General features: G+C 40.1%; 1 protein-coding gene across 1 annotated transcript in view; it reads left to right on the top strand.

Moving 5' to 3' along the window:
* The window catches only part of LOC117530861 (protocadherin-15-like), a 520,141-nt gene that overhangs the window by 481,420 nt on the left and 24,172 nt on the right, over positions 1-14,549 (top strand).

Here is a 14,549-nt window from a genome sequence, read left to right as displayed (position 1 = left end):
CCTATGACCATGAAAATGGAATCAGCTCCTACCTATCAGGATGTGAATCCTCTGTAAAACTGTCATAATGATACATGAAAAATTGAGTTTCAGGCTGTTCACAGATTTTGTTGGCGGAGATAACAATCACACAAAACCAGCCGACACAAAAACTCAACCCACTGCCAACAAATCAAATGGAACCCAATTATGTGTGAAAAATGCAGAGTTGACAAGTCTGTCCCGACTGCTCCAGGCACAAAGTAAGTTGAAATTCTATCCCCAAACTGATGAATGATAAGTTAAATATGTGGGTGGAAGCTCTCATGTTTTTATAATGTTAAAGATGCAGCAACTGGGACAGTGTGACATCAGATGATATCAATATTTCATTCACAGAATCCTGTTATCTCAACTAACCAATCCAGTCAGCGGTTGTGTGGAGCACAACGGAACATCTATTGAAGTTGTATCATACAAGAAAAAACACCTTGTTATCTCCACACCCAGGGTAACTAGAGAGGTGATCTCAAATAGTTTTCCTTCATTTTCTACAAATGAAGCAATAATGAAGTCATTAGTCAGTCTTTAAATGACCACATAGCCTAGAAAACACATTTCTGATATCTCTTTCATAATGTAAACCTGTCTCAAGTGTGCCGAGTATGCAGCAGTCCTCTGATGCCTTTCATTTATATTTGATTACTTCATAAAGTAAGAACGTGTGATGAAGGATCAAAATGAAGGGCAGATGGATCTTAACAGATTTTTTTGTTTGTTTGTTTGTTTTTACATTCCCATTTCCATAAACCAAAATGGCTTCTTTCTCCATCTACAATTGTATTTTTGGGGGGGTACTCATTAGGTGTCCTTATTTAAGATTCCCCCACCTTCCCAAACAACATCCTTAAGATTTGTTTTTAATTAACACTGAGGGAAATTGGCTTAAATAACATCACATGGGAGCTTTGAAACCCAGTGACTGGAAACTGGGTAATGTCTCTTTGTTAATTTTAAACATTGAAACACACTGAAACAGAAAAAAAAGGAATAAGCCAATAAGACACCCTGGTCGGCAAAAACTATTGTGATAATAAAGTGAGAAAGCTGCACTCAATGTGCATAAAACACCACACTTTTGGTGTGAATTACACTTACACATACATACATACGTTGCCCAATCCACATGGCATTTCAACAAACGGAGGTAACGTCTGTTTATGCAGAATTGTTTGCATGTATGAGGATATAGAAGTGTTTTCCCTTTAATCATGGAATTACATTGATCACAGTTGGGGATATTTCTGACAGGTAAAGAACAGAAATGGTGCTGTGCAGTTTTCTCTGTTCAATCAGTGCTGATTCTGATTTTGTTATCTTTGTTAACTATGACAAGATGTAATATAATTCATTTTGATGACTGTCATGAACATTTGACATGTAATCCATGTAAATGACACTCTTGTCAAAAACAATTTGTAACCACTAATAAGGGTTATTCATTTTTAAGGCGGTTTGACAGGACAGATGGATGTTGATGGGTTTGGTGGGTGGTGGGAGACAGACGCCGTCTGTCTGCTGATTACAAGTTTGAGGTGGTGATGACTCAAAGCATCTAAACTTATCAAGCTCTTGAACTCTATTTGATGGGTCCATAATAGAAGTGATTCAAATAAAATAGCATTTTACAGCAAAATTCATCCAGTTATGTTTCAAAGTGTTTCATGTAAATAACTGTAGTTTTAGAACATTGTCACACCTGCCAAATTGAATTGAGCTGTGTTGAGTGGTGATTCTTTACATTTTCTTAAATTGATACTTTTTGGCATTCATGATGTCATTATGACATTATCTCGCTCAACAAAACCTGAATGAATTAAGTTCAAACAACTTAATTCATTCAGGTTTTACCAATTGTAATGCTTTTTTAAAGTTGTTGAGAGAGATAATGTCATTGCGTGACATTTTATTGTGAATTTGGGAACAGATATACAATAAAATGTAACATTTTTTTATTGTATGTGCAAAGAGTCTTTTCTCTGTAAACCACCTGATGCACGTAGTCAGTTACTGTTAGAGGTTTACATTGCATTAATTTGAGGCAACATGATAGTGAGATCGTCTGTATTTTTTTAAAATGTATCAAAGTAATATTTATATTTCTTCACATAGCATATATAAAACATTAAGGGGCCGTTACTTTGTGTTTTGTGACATTGCCATGTCATATACCATGTTCATTATTCTAGCACTTGGTTGTTCATACTTTGTAATTACGTATTGATAGACGATCATCTGTTAAGTATTTTTTTGCCATTTAAAATAGAATTTATGGCATTTGTCAGGCTGTGTATCCACAACTGCTACGGGGACTTACCATACATGAACTTTTGTGATTAAATTTAATCTAAGACAAGTGTTTGAAATTATTTCTGTTTAGGTGCATCCGGAAAGTATTCACAGCACTTCACTTTTTCTACATTTTGTTAAGTTACAGCCTCATTCCAAACTGGATGAAATTCGTGACAACTGGCAGTGTTTTGTTTAGTTGTGTTTTTTTAAATAAAGCAATAGTTTAAGATACTTTAAGCCATAAAGTTATGAATAATTAGTGGCATGGTCTCTTTGATTGACAGCCAGCTGAGCAGAGTCCAGAGCCCTGCTAGCAGTGGCTGCTAGCTGTCATTCTTGAGCATTTTATTACAAATATCTGACATATTTGTAATAAAATGTTGCTGAGCTGTTAATTGTATGAACAGGCCTTCTAAGAAGTCTGTACTGCCATATTTTTGTTAAATGGCTCTTATTTAATTTTATCTAATGTTATTTAAATTGTATGTTAGCACATTTAGCAGGTATCAGTAGCTTGGTGATATTAGCTCCCTGTTACTCCGTGGTTATTGAGACAAGCCGGTCACAATTTTTAATACCTTCACCCTAACCACCAACCAATCAGCAAAAGTATGTATGAATAAAAGACCTGACCCAAGGATGGCTTTAGCTTTGGTAACTATAAGAAGGGGGTGTGATTGGGCTTTATTGGTCCTGCCCAGGTCATACTGGTCTTGCCCAGGCTCGACCCCTTTACCCATTTTCTGGGAGTTAGACAGAGTCAGGTACTGCCAAGATGTGACATCCAAAACCAGTCCATTTGAGCTTCAAAACAGCTCTTCGGAAAACCTGTGGGTGACATCATGGAGAGCTTGTCTGGTAGGTTCTCTCCGGGTACTGCAACTTCTTCTTGCCTCTAAACTTATGTAGATGTGAATGAGACTGTGAAGGTGTTTGTCTATCTGCAGAGTTGCGTGTGTGCGTTGATCCTACAATAGACTGGTGTCCTGTCCGGAGTGTACCCCATCTCTCAGCTAATGAAGGCTGGAACAGCTTCCAGCAACCCGTGACCTTTTAAAAGGACTAAGTGGGTTCATAAAGTGAATGAATTTTTGAAATGCTTTTTATATTTCTTAAAGACATTTTTCATCTGTCTTTTCATTTGTCTGTCAGACAGGACAAACAGGGACTGGTATGTGATTATGGCTGTTTGTACACTGAGACCAAAATGCCCTTGTCATTTATTGAATTAATTTCAGGTGTTGGCTTAAACTGTAAAATAAACCGTAAACTTCTGAATATATCAGCATCTACGGACACCGACACTCAGGATTATTGTAATGAAACATTTTAATGGAGTTTTTTTTCCTTTAAATCAATTAAGTGCTGAAAGCAGTTGACTGCTGATCTCTCTGCTGTTTGTGGCTGAGACATGAAGAAAATGAGAAATATATTTATTTCTTTAATTATTTGGTAGAAATTACAAAATAAAACAAAAGCACGACACTGTAAGCTTGAAATACAATCAAATTGGTATGTTTTTTGAAAAATCCATGCTGGGTGGGAGAAGGAAGGAAATTTGCAGTACGGGGCGATACCGCCCGGTGCGCCCACCGCAGCTAGAACCCTGGTTTGTCTATTTTGTGACTTTGAATTTGCACAATATATTGTTGTCCCATTTGTCTGCCATATCAGTGCCAGAGTAAACGGTTTGGTGCCTTCTAAGCATGAAATGTTTTTCCATGACTGAGACATGCAATCAAATGATCTACAGAACTATATTAACTGTAAATCTGTGCTTTAACAAATAGTGAAACCATATATAAAATTGTATATTATGTAATGCATTTTTATAGTAATTAAGGCATTCTTTACAATGAGATTAATGGATGATTAACCCCCATCCCCACCTCCCCAAATGTCACCCATAGTGGTTGGTAAAATATATGAGGCTGAAGGTTCTTCTGTATCGATTAATACTTGCAGCCGTCATGCAACAGCACTCCATCTCATCTGCACTCTCTATGTTGACCTCTGCTGTGAAAGGAGAACTCCAGAATCTTTCAGCTTGGGCTCTACTTTTAGATGTTTTTGAGTTACTTTTCACTCAGGACAAAAATTATTTTAATCAGCGCAGTATTGATTTAGAACTGAAATATTATCACTGGCTAAACCGATACATTATAATGTATCAGGCAAGCTAAAAATATTCAGCGTAAACTGCATTTTTGTCATGACTGAAGAGGTAAAAAAAAAAGTTATTAGTGATGGTACAATTAGCCACTTGTTTTAGCCTCCTGGCCATTTGGCAGCACTGCTCTCCACTGAGTCATGAAGGTCTCATTATTGTTCAGAGCAGAAATATTGAGCCCATCATCAATATTCAACACTTGGAGAGTGGTGTTGCTAAATGGCCAGGAAGCTCGGGTAAGCGGCTATCTGTCAAATCAGGCTTTTTACACAGTTACATGGACACGTTTACTTCTGTAGGGATCCTCTCCATGTTACAAACTCTTCTAATGACATTTTTGGCAGTTCATTGGTGATAAGAATTTCTTTACTGTGGGTGTTTTTAACTTGCCCTCTTGCCCTGCATTATGTAGCTGTTTAGCGCCTGTGATGGTGTTTGCGTTTTGAATCAATACTTCACCGATTAAGACTGTTTTCGCCCCGAGGGAAAAGTTGGACTAAAACATCTAAGAATAGAACCCAGGTTTGAAAAATGTCAGTGTTCCTCTTTAACAGCTGGAACAGAAGCGACTGCTTTTGAAGCACTGACGCTTGCATCAGCAAACATGTTTAGTTTCACTTGTATACAAGTTGTTATGGGAAACAAACTGTCGATTTACCCATTTCAGTTGCAGAAGTACGATTATTTTTTTTTTGTCAAGTAGAGCAGGATGTCCTGATGGTTACAGCAAATCGACAAAGATGTTCATCTGAGGACTGATCTTTTCGCCAGTTGATGGCTTCAACACAATTATTAGTGTCAAAAAGCAGGCACATAACCACAGTCTACCAACAAAGCATTTCTCTTAAAAGCCATAATCAAACTACACACTGTGTGATGGTATCTGTGATGCTTGAAAACACAATCTGTCACACGTAGCAGCTGTAAGTCGGAAGCGTTATCGTTTTAGTCGACCGACTTTGAAAGCTTTCACTGATTTCTTTCACTCGTGTCATATGTCTTCATTGTCTCACTAGTTCTTTCTTTACTTTGCAATTGCCAGAGAACAATAATCTTTTTACATCTTTGTCAATTGTATTGGTTTACCAATCAAAGGAGACTACACTGAGCTGAAATGGAACAAAAAAAAAAAAAAAAGACAGACAGACAGACAGACAGAGAGGGTAGAAAGGAACAAAATATGCAGGTTAAATCTTCACTATTGTATAGAAGGAAAACTGGACCACTGATGGAGCAAATAACCATCAAAAGAAAATATGAATTGCATTTCTTATCAAGTTGTCATATGCACCGTGCTTCATATGTGTGCCAGTTTGTAGTATGATCTGAGCACCCATGTGCCACATCTGCCCCTTGGGACTGACTTTACAGCAATGCCAAGTAGGGATGGGTATTGATAAGATTTTAATCGATATCGATACCATTATCGATCCAATCCTTTTTTCTTTTTTTTTCCCCTGTCTGCATATATAGTAATGGTAAATGCCACACTGGCAGAACCATTTATGAACATTAATACCCATATATGCAATTTATTCTTGCAAGACAGAAGGTATGTAGTGCATGAGTGAATGTGTGTGTGTGTGTGTGTGTGTGTGTGTGTGTGTGTGTGTGTGTGTGTGTGTGTGTGTGTGTGTGTGTGTGTGTGTGTGTGTGTGTGTGTGTGTGTGTGTGTGTGTGTGAGACCCCCATCCGCCTTTCCCGAACAGCCTACAACATCCTACTCAAAGCCAACCGACAACTTCTATCAGGAAGGGCTGACCACCAAAACAACACAAAGACAGACAAGAACGAGAGACAAGTGGCGAAGACAATAACTGTGACGTGAGACACCGAGGAGACGGGGCCCCAACCATATGACATACCATGACAACCACACATGAACAAACAGTGACAGCAACAGTCTGTTGTCTAATTAGTGAGCATCCATACCCTAATCTAGAACACCGTAGTGTTAATCCCCTTAAGAGCACCCAAAAACCGAATTGTGGTGATGGCCACAAACACGCAACCATCCACACACAGAGACCCAGATCACAGCTAAATATCCAATCACTACTGTGGCTGGTGTGTTGGGCCAAGACAAGAGTACAGAACCTTACCATATGACATGGACCACTGCAGCACGTCAGAAGCCACGCGGCCGGCCGCGAGTACCAACGGAAGTGGGTCCAGGACGCAGGGCCCCGGGGGAACCAGGAGAAAAGGGGCAGCGGAAGGGCACAGGGGCCAGGAAAGGCAGCCCACAGAGCTACCGGGCAGCACAGCAAACCAACAGGGGAGCGGCCTGACGGTGCCGGAACGAACCCCCGACACCACCCCTCCCCACGGAGGCACAGGGAGCTGCCCCATACCCAAGGGATTCCTAATCGATTCCCGTATCGATACCTCTTGTGAATTTTCTGTGTTCTAAAAGTAGGCTTTACAGGTTTTCTATGTCAACATTTTATTGAGTCTTAAATAAATATGAAATTGGTCGCTGGATCCTTAAACTCCAGACATAATAAACTCTACGTGGTGAATCCTTGATCTCTGGACAATATAAATAAACAAAATATGTAGTTTTTGTCAAAAGCATTTCCTTTCAGACATTATTGGCATGAATGTCTTTCCATACCTCTGAGATGAGCTCTTGCAGCTGGCTGTGCTGCACGTCAGGATGTAATTCATAAAGAATGCAGGACATCTCATTTTTTTAGTCGATTGTAGTTTATTCTCTGTATTATAGCATTTGGAAAGAGGTGTCATTTTATTTAAAGCGGCGATTCCTTTTGAAGTTATTAACTCATTGAGTGCCAGCCATTTTCAAAGTTCAGAACATCCCAGTGCCAGGATTTCTTCAGCATTTGAGTGTTTTTTCAAGACCCATAGAAAATTGAGTTCTATGTCCATGTCAACAACAAACATACCACAAGAAAAGAAACTGGCTCGATGACGCGTCTTTGGCACGAGGCGTTACTATCAGAAAAGACGCGTTTTAGAGTCAGTGGCATCGAGTGAGTTAATTCCAACCGGACTCTGTCTCGGCAGAGAGCCGCGCAACGTTTGGAGCTGTGCCAATGGAACGGAGGACAATACTCATTTCTTGACTGCAAGAAGACAAGAGTCCCAGTTAGTGACTTTAATCCACACAAAAGTGACTCATGATTAACATATTTTAATTGCTTTGAGAGGGGTTAAGAAGCGAACTTGCCGCTTCTGAAGAGCAGTGACTCAAAGAACCAACGAACCAGCGGATTGAAGCACTGCTTCATTGGTTCACGCTTCAAAGCGGAGTCGCGCTGCAGAAGCAGTGGATTACAGAGCCACTGCAGGGTCTGCAATGAACGCAGAGAAATGATCATTTTCCCGACAAACACCCTCAAAAACAACAGCCGCTCTGAAGGACTGATAAGGGAATTGTTAAGCAAAAAGTCTATTGGTGTCAGTGGATCGAATAATTTCTTAACAATACCCAAAAAGAACCAGTTCTCAATACCCAACCCTAGCATCAAGAATGAATGCACGTGTAAATGAAAATTGACAGAGCCACTGTGTCACTGCAGGCTAACGTTTTAGCTTCACAGTGAGAAGGAGTTTTTTGTTTTGTTTTTTTTTACATTTTTGCAACTTCACCACCAGATGACACTAAATCCTGCACACTGTAGCTTTAAAGAAATCCCAGCAAAAATATTTTGCATTGTACAGCTTTGCAAACATTTGTCTGCATTGTTATTGATGTCAAGACATTTAGTCAAAAAGAACTAAACAGCAGATTCAATCAGTTCAAAATCATGAAATCATATTAATCTTCCTCTGGAGAATCTCGCTGGAGAAGTAACCTGCATCACACTGGTGTCTCGTCCAGGGGGAGCCATAGACTCTGGTCCACTTAACACTGTGTAATCCAGCGATAAGCACAGGCACAAATGAGACTGGGATAGTATCTATAGGGAGTATCCCCAAAGTACCCTTAACCTATTTGGTAGCTTGGCTGAGGTTCAAAACAACTTGAAGACTGAACAGAATGCCAAGTCGGTTTCGACTAAGCTTGCATTTGTTGCTGTGCAGCTACAGTGGAAATACCAGACCTTTATTGGCTAACTTTTCTGAAGCTGTTGTTGGGATGAAATATTATCATAAGATGGATGTGGAAAATTCCCTTTGACATGTGTAGACATTGGGGAACTCTGCTGTATGACCCTTGTGATGATGGTACATCGTGATAGTTACATTCGAGGATGTTTTTTTCCCCTGTCCAATTCATTTACACAGTGCTAGTTTACAACATATGTTACCTCAAAGTGTTATACACATGTAAGGTCTGGACCTTACCCACCCCGTGAGCAAGCAAACTGGTGACAGTGGTAAGGAAAAGTGCTTTCTTTTTAATTGGGAGAAACCTCAAGCAGAATAGACTCAGTGGGGTGACCATCTGCTGTGGTAATTCTAAACTGAAAGCACAACACAAAATGGACGCTACATGCAATGACAGAAATGTTGCCGCTAAACAACCATATGTTGTCTATTCTTCACACTTATTGGATAGTTTTAAAACAATGTGAATCCCAGTAAAATAAACTCCTTTAATAAGTCAGTGATTGTATTGATGTCAAATCATTGAGTTAGATTTTCCATTATATACTCAACACATATTGATACAAGAATACACCTACTCATACATGAGATAAGCTTGAGTTCATCCCACTTCTTGTTAAAATCCCGAATTCTTTTTGTGTAGACACATTAAAGTGACACTCTGCAGCAGCCGACCCTGTCGTTAATCAATAAATATGATCAATCCAAAAAAGCAATCCCTCGGGTCCAGCAAAGACTCTGATATGCCAGGATAGGCTTCAAGACGATCACAGTACTTTCACATGCATTTCTGCTGAAGTGAAAAACAATCAAAGTGTCTCTGATGGAATATGGAGCCATATTTTCCCAAAACACATAAGCTGAGGTAGGACGTTTTTTGTTGTTGTTCACATATGCAGTTTGTATGATTCTGTTGGTAATTTAAACCTCTAAATATCAAAAACAAGTAAAGATGTCTCAATTCAATCACGGCAGTTAGAATCTGACCTGATTAAGGCAATTTTTTGATTGGTCAGTATCTGATAAATTACTGTAAATACATATCATGCAGGTTCTGTCCTGGTCCACTTCATAAGTGTTGTGCTGAAAGAGCTAACAGCCCTCACGCTGTGCTCCTGCCTCCAGTATAGTGCCACAGTGCATGTTTTAAAAACATATTTATGCTCTCCTTCACTTCACGTATGCAGCAAGTCTATTTTAGTCACACAGATCATTCTGCATTCCGCCTGGCTTTGTTTCATAAACACGTTGCCGCCAGTACAAACAGCCGCTTTCAGTACATTCTGCTGGTGAACCAGTGGTGCCGCAGTGCATGTTTTAAAAACACATTTTTGCATTTCTTTACTTCAAATATTCACCAAGGCTGTTTCTGACTGATGGACTGCAAATGTGATCTATTTCTTTTTGGCCAGTCATCCATTCATCTTCTATACCTGCTAACTCCAGTTAAGGGTCAATTTCAATTTATTTCATTTATATAGCGCCAAATCACAACAAAGTTGCCCCAAGGTGCTTCACATAAGTAAGGTCTAACCTTACCAACCCCTAGAGCAAGCACACAGGTGACAGTGGTAAGGAAAAACTCCCTCTGATGAATTGAGGAAGAAACCTCAAGCAGACCAGACTCAAAGGGGTGACCCTCTGCTACCGACACAATTCACAAAACAATTTACAAAACAAATATACAGTAAATTTTGCCGGTGCACAAGAAGGGAGGGTCACAGAGAACTTGAGCCTATCCCATCAGACAGTAGGGCGTAAGGCGGGATACGCCATGGACAGGTCGCCAGTTTGTCACACTTTCCATGCCTTTTGCTTGGAAAGAATAGGCACTGTATAGGCCTCTAGCCAGACAGGCGAGCGGTCAGAGAGCATTGCTGACCTTTCCAGTTGCAAAGCGTATACACTGGGTCACCTATAATGGGTTTCTACTATGCTCTGTGCAAGTGTAATATCTAGGAAACAAAACGTATCTGATCGGGACTCAATACCAGCAGATACTCAGTATTAAATGACTTGAATTGTGAACAAAAAGAACATTAATTTATATCGCAAGCACTGAAAGAAGAAAAAGCAAAACTGGAATATTTGAGTTCTGATGCCAGACTAATTTCTAGATTATATCACTTTCACATCAGCAAGAGAAGAAATGGCAGAATCATGCATGGAAGAAGAGAAGACACAAAAAAATCCACCTTAACAGGGAGGTAAGAAAGGCAGTACCAAAAAAGGAAATAGCAGTGTTATTGAGTACCATACTGTGAGCTCATACATCTTTTTGAAGTGGTACGAAGGACAGCGAGAATCCTTCATGTTGGATGTTTGTGGTTGTCAGACAGATCAGATAGCCGTCTGTGTATTTTTGTCTTAAAAAAAACTAATAACCGTCAGAGCAAAAAGGACACGCCGACAGACTCATCGCCACATAACGTGCACTGATTACACACAGTGCTGGACGCACAATGTAATCTAGAGGTTACACACAGATGTACACAAACAGTGACGGCTATCATTTTTCTTTTAGTTATTTCACTGTGACCTCCCATTCACCCCAGAATTCCTGTACATGCACTCATCTGTTCATCTTTTCATTCAGTCACCCATCTGCAGGTTTTCTCTCTTTCAATGCACATCCTGCCGTCCATACCTTTATACCAACGGATAGTCTCACTTTTTCATTGCATTGATTCAGAGATGCATTTTGATTCAGGGCGAAGCATTGATATTTACCGTGCAGTGCACTCGTGTGTGTTGTGTTCTAATAATCCACACACAGGATTATCCAGTGTCCTCTAAAAGTCACAATGTATTTTTGCTGCGATGCATCTTCATTTTATTAGCTTATTACCTTGGCTGCCTGGGTCAGAACAGGCTGCCGGCACTAAGTTTAAAGATGTGAATACAAAGAATTTTGACTTTTTCCTTCCTTTGTTTGTCTGTATTTTGTATCCAAGTTATTTGTTTGGCTCATGAATAGTTTGAGCAACATCTTCACAAGAAAATATTTGAAGTGAAATGAATTGTTTCCAGTATAAGTGTTGGATCGCTACATAGGCAGTGATGGACACAGCTAGCCTAAAAGTTAGCTTTGATAACCACTAATCTGCTAACTGAAATGTTAACTGTGATAAAGGCTAAACCAATAAGCCACTGAAAGATTTAACTGAGGCTACCGCTAACTGCTAATGTTTATAATTTTGATTTGGCTTTGTTTTTTTGGGGGGGGGAAGCTCTAATAGAGTCCCTTTATTCAGAGAGTAGTGACATGACAAGTCAAAATAAAGGGTGAAAATAGCGTTCACTGTTAAGCCCCGTTTACACATAGACGGTAAGAGCTCTTGGAAGCGTCCCGGAAGAGTTTTTGGCTGTCTTAAGGATCAAACGCCGTTGTCAATGCCGGCACTAGGGGGTGTGGCTTAGTTCTGGCTTTACCGGGAATTGTCGAAAAAATTATTCAACATGTCGAATAATTCCGGGAGCGCTCCCGGAGAATTCGCGTGATGACGGAGACAACGCGAACAACGGCATTTGATACTTTTTAATCTCCGTTTCATCCTGCCCCTTCCTGTAGTGCCGCAGTTTACACCGCCCTAACCAACGGCGTGTAAAATGGCGATAGAGCCCACATCGGCGTCCTCAAAGGCGTTTTAACCGGCGACAGAGGCAGACAAAACAGCGGCGCTAGCGGACAGTACGCCGTTCTAAACGCCACCTCCCAGTTAACGGCGTTCCAAACGGCCGATAGGCGGCGGTCAGTATAAAAACGCTAGCGCGCTGCATGCAGGCCTCTCACTCGTGGCCAGCTCCAGATATTTTTGCAGAGAAGCTCCAGTATGCCTCCTAAAAGAAAATTGGCAGCGGCAAGGACTTACCAAGAGGTCTGGTTCAGAAGTAGAAGGTAGCCCTGTGGTGGAGACGAGCAACACATTGAGGAGGGGAAAAAGGAAGGAGAAGAAAAGGCTGAGAGAAGAGCTCCCTCCCCCTGCAGTGACAGCTGCTTCAGCCTATTATACTCTGGGGGCAGTGCCTAAATGCAAAAGTTCCTGGAGTAACGTAGGATTTGCCTGGATAAATCCAGCGGTACACAGGGCATTATCGGTGGCAGCAGAACACGCGTCTTAACCTGCGATTGTAAAGGATAGAACTGGGTATTAACCCCCATTGCCTGACATGTGTCGGATGCTACGGCGTCAAAATGCCGCATTATTCGGAGCATTATAGCGGAGTTTTATCCGCGTATTTGCAGCTAGTACGGCGCTCAAAACACCGGCGAAATGCTCCGCCCCTTTCCACCGCAAAAACAGCCGGAACTACCGCGAACTTCGGTCTACGTACTACCCGTCGACAAAACCGTCTATGTGTAACCTGGGCTTTAATCTATCTGCATGTAAATCCAGCTATTTTATTTCTTTATTCGCTGAAAATGCTGGGTTGCTGTACATTTGGAGGCACAAATAGACACAACAAGGGCTTCAAAAAGTACAGATTCCCTTCAGATCTGAACAGAAGAAAGATTTTGGAAAATAAAGTCAGCCGTGTGGGATTAAAGTGACTTCATCACCAAAGTTTTCAGAGGTAAATTTATTGTTCAGTCCCATGTACAGTAAAACTCACCTAAACTGTCATCATATAAACCAGATATTCGCAGTCATCAGACAAAAAAATTCCCAAAGTTTTTGTATTGTTTTCCATGTAATAAACACCGTGTATCGTGTATATAACAGGTTTGTATAACGGATTTTTCGCTCACATCAGATAAAATGTCCTGTCCGATCGTAACGTATTTCCATTAAAAACCCCTCACACGTAGGACCGGAGTCATTTCCGTGATTAAAAGACTGGCCGTTTATTTTTTCACACCGTGCTCAGACTCGGACCTGCAGCCTGATGTGCACCTGTAAAATCAGATACAGCAAAAGACTGTGATTTGACACTTTTCTGCTTTCACTCTTCCCCCGCCTATTTTAATCGTTTTCGCAGTGCGTACGCTGATTACATTTCAGGATCACATACATTTGGCAGAAAAGTCTGCAAATTTACCACACAGAGTTGGAAAAAGAGGAAATTGTACAGCTTACCTTTGAATTGGAGGTGATGATTGTAGAAAGAAAAGCTTGTTGAGGGTCAAATTAATCCATAATAAAGCATAATCCAACAACGGAGAACTTTAAAACTGTCACACACGTCATTGCATGACAGAGTTGCACAGTTACACAATCATAAATCAGGCTTTAAAATTAATTCAATAAATCATCATAAATTGTAAATTTGATAGCTTAACTATTTTTATATTTATTTTGATAGTACCTGTACCTGGATGTGTTGCTGTATGTGGTTAAATAATTTTTAAGACACTGTTGAAAACATAAATGGTTCATTAAGTAGTTCAGCACAATTGGCCCCAAAATGGCGCCATATTCTCAGTTGACGCTATTCTCTAAATAAAGGGACTCTAGGCTGTAAATCCCAGAAAACTCAACCTAAAGAGCTAATTATGTTGTAGCATCAACATGGAGATTCCCAAAAAAAGGTTTGGCACACCAACATCACATGATAATCAAGATGTACATAAAAAATTAAATGAGCAAATTATTTTAAATGGTAGTTTCCATTGTGAGATTTGTTAACTGCGTAAGCTATAACAGAAATAAATCAATGATTTTAGGATTTACAAACATTTTTCAAAGTAGGTCAAAATGCTAATCACTAATGAAAAATGGAACTATGCTAATTAGCTGAAATGTGCCCATCACTGGGTACAGGCACCCAAAAATAACCAGATTTTATGTACAAATGTACAAACTTCATCTACTGTAGTACTTGTCTACTACTTGTCTCTGTGCGCCAGGCATCGTTTGTTGTGAAATAACTGAAATTCTTTTCTTTGGGATGCCCATGGTAGCAGGTAGGTCAGTGGGATAGTTGTGTAGATATGGAGACCTGGGTTTGATCCCCGGTCACACTACAGTAC

Source organism: Thalassophryne amazonica, chromosome 18 (assembly GCF_902500255.1).
Source record: "Thalassophryne amazonica chromosome 18, fThaAma1.1, whole genome shotgun sequence".
Lineage (NCBI taxonomy): Eukaryota > Metazoa > Chordata > Actinopteri > Batrachoidiformes > Batrachoididae > Thalassophryne > Thalassophryne amazonica.
The sequence above is the reverse complement of the archived record's forward strand: the minus strand, read 5'-3'. Positions and strand labels throughout refer to the sequence as shown.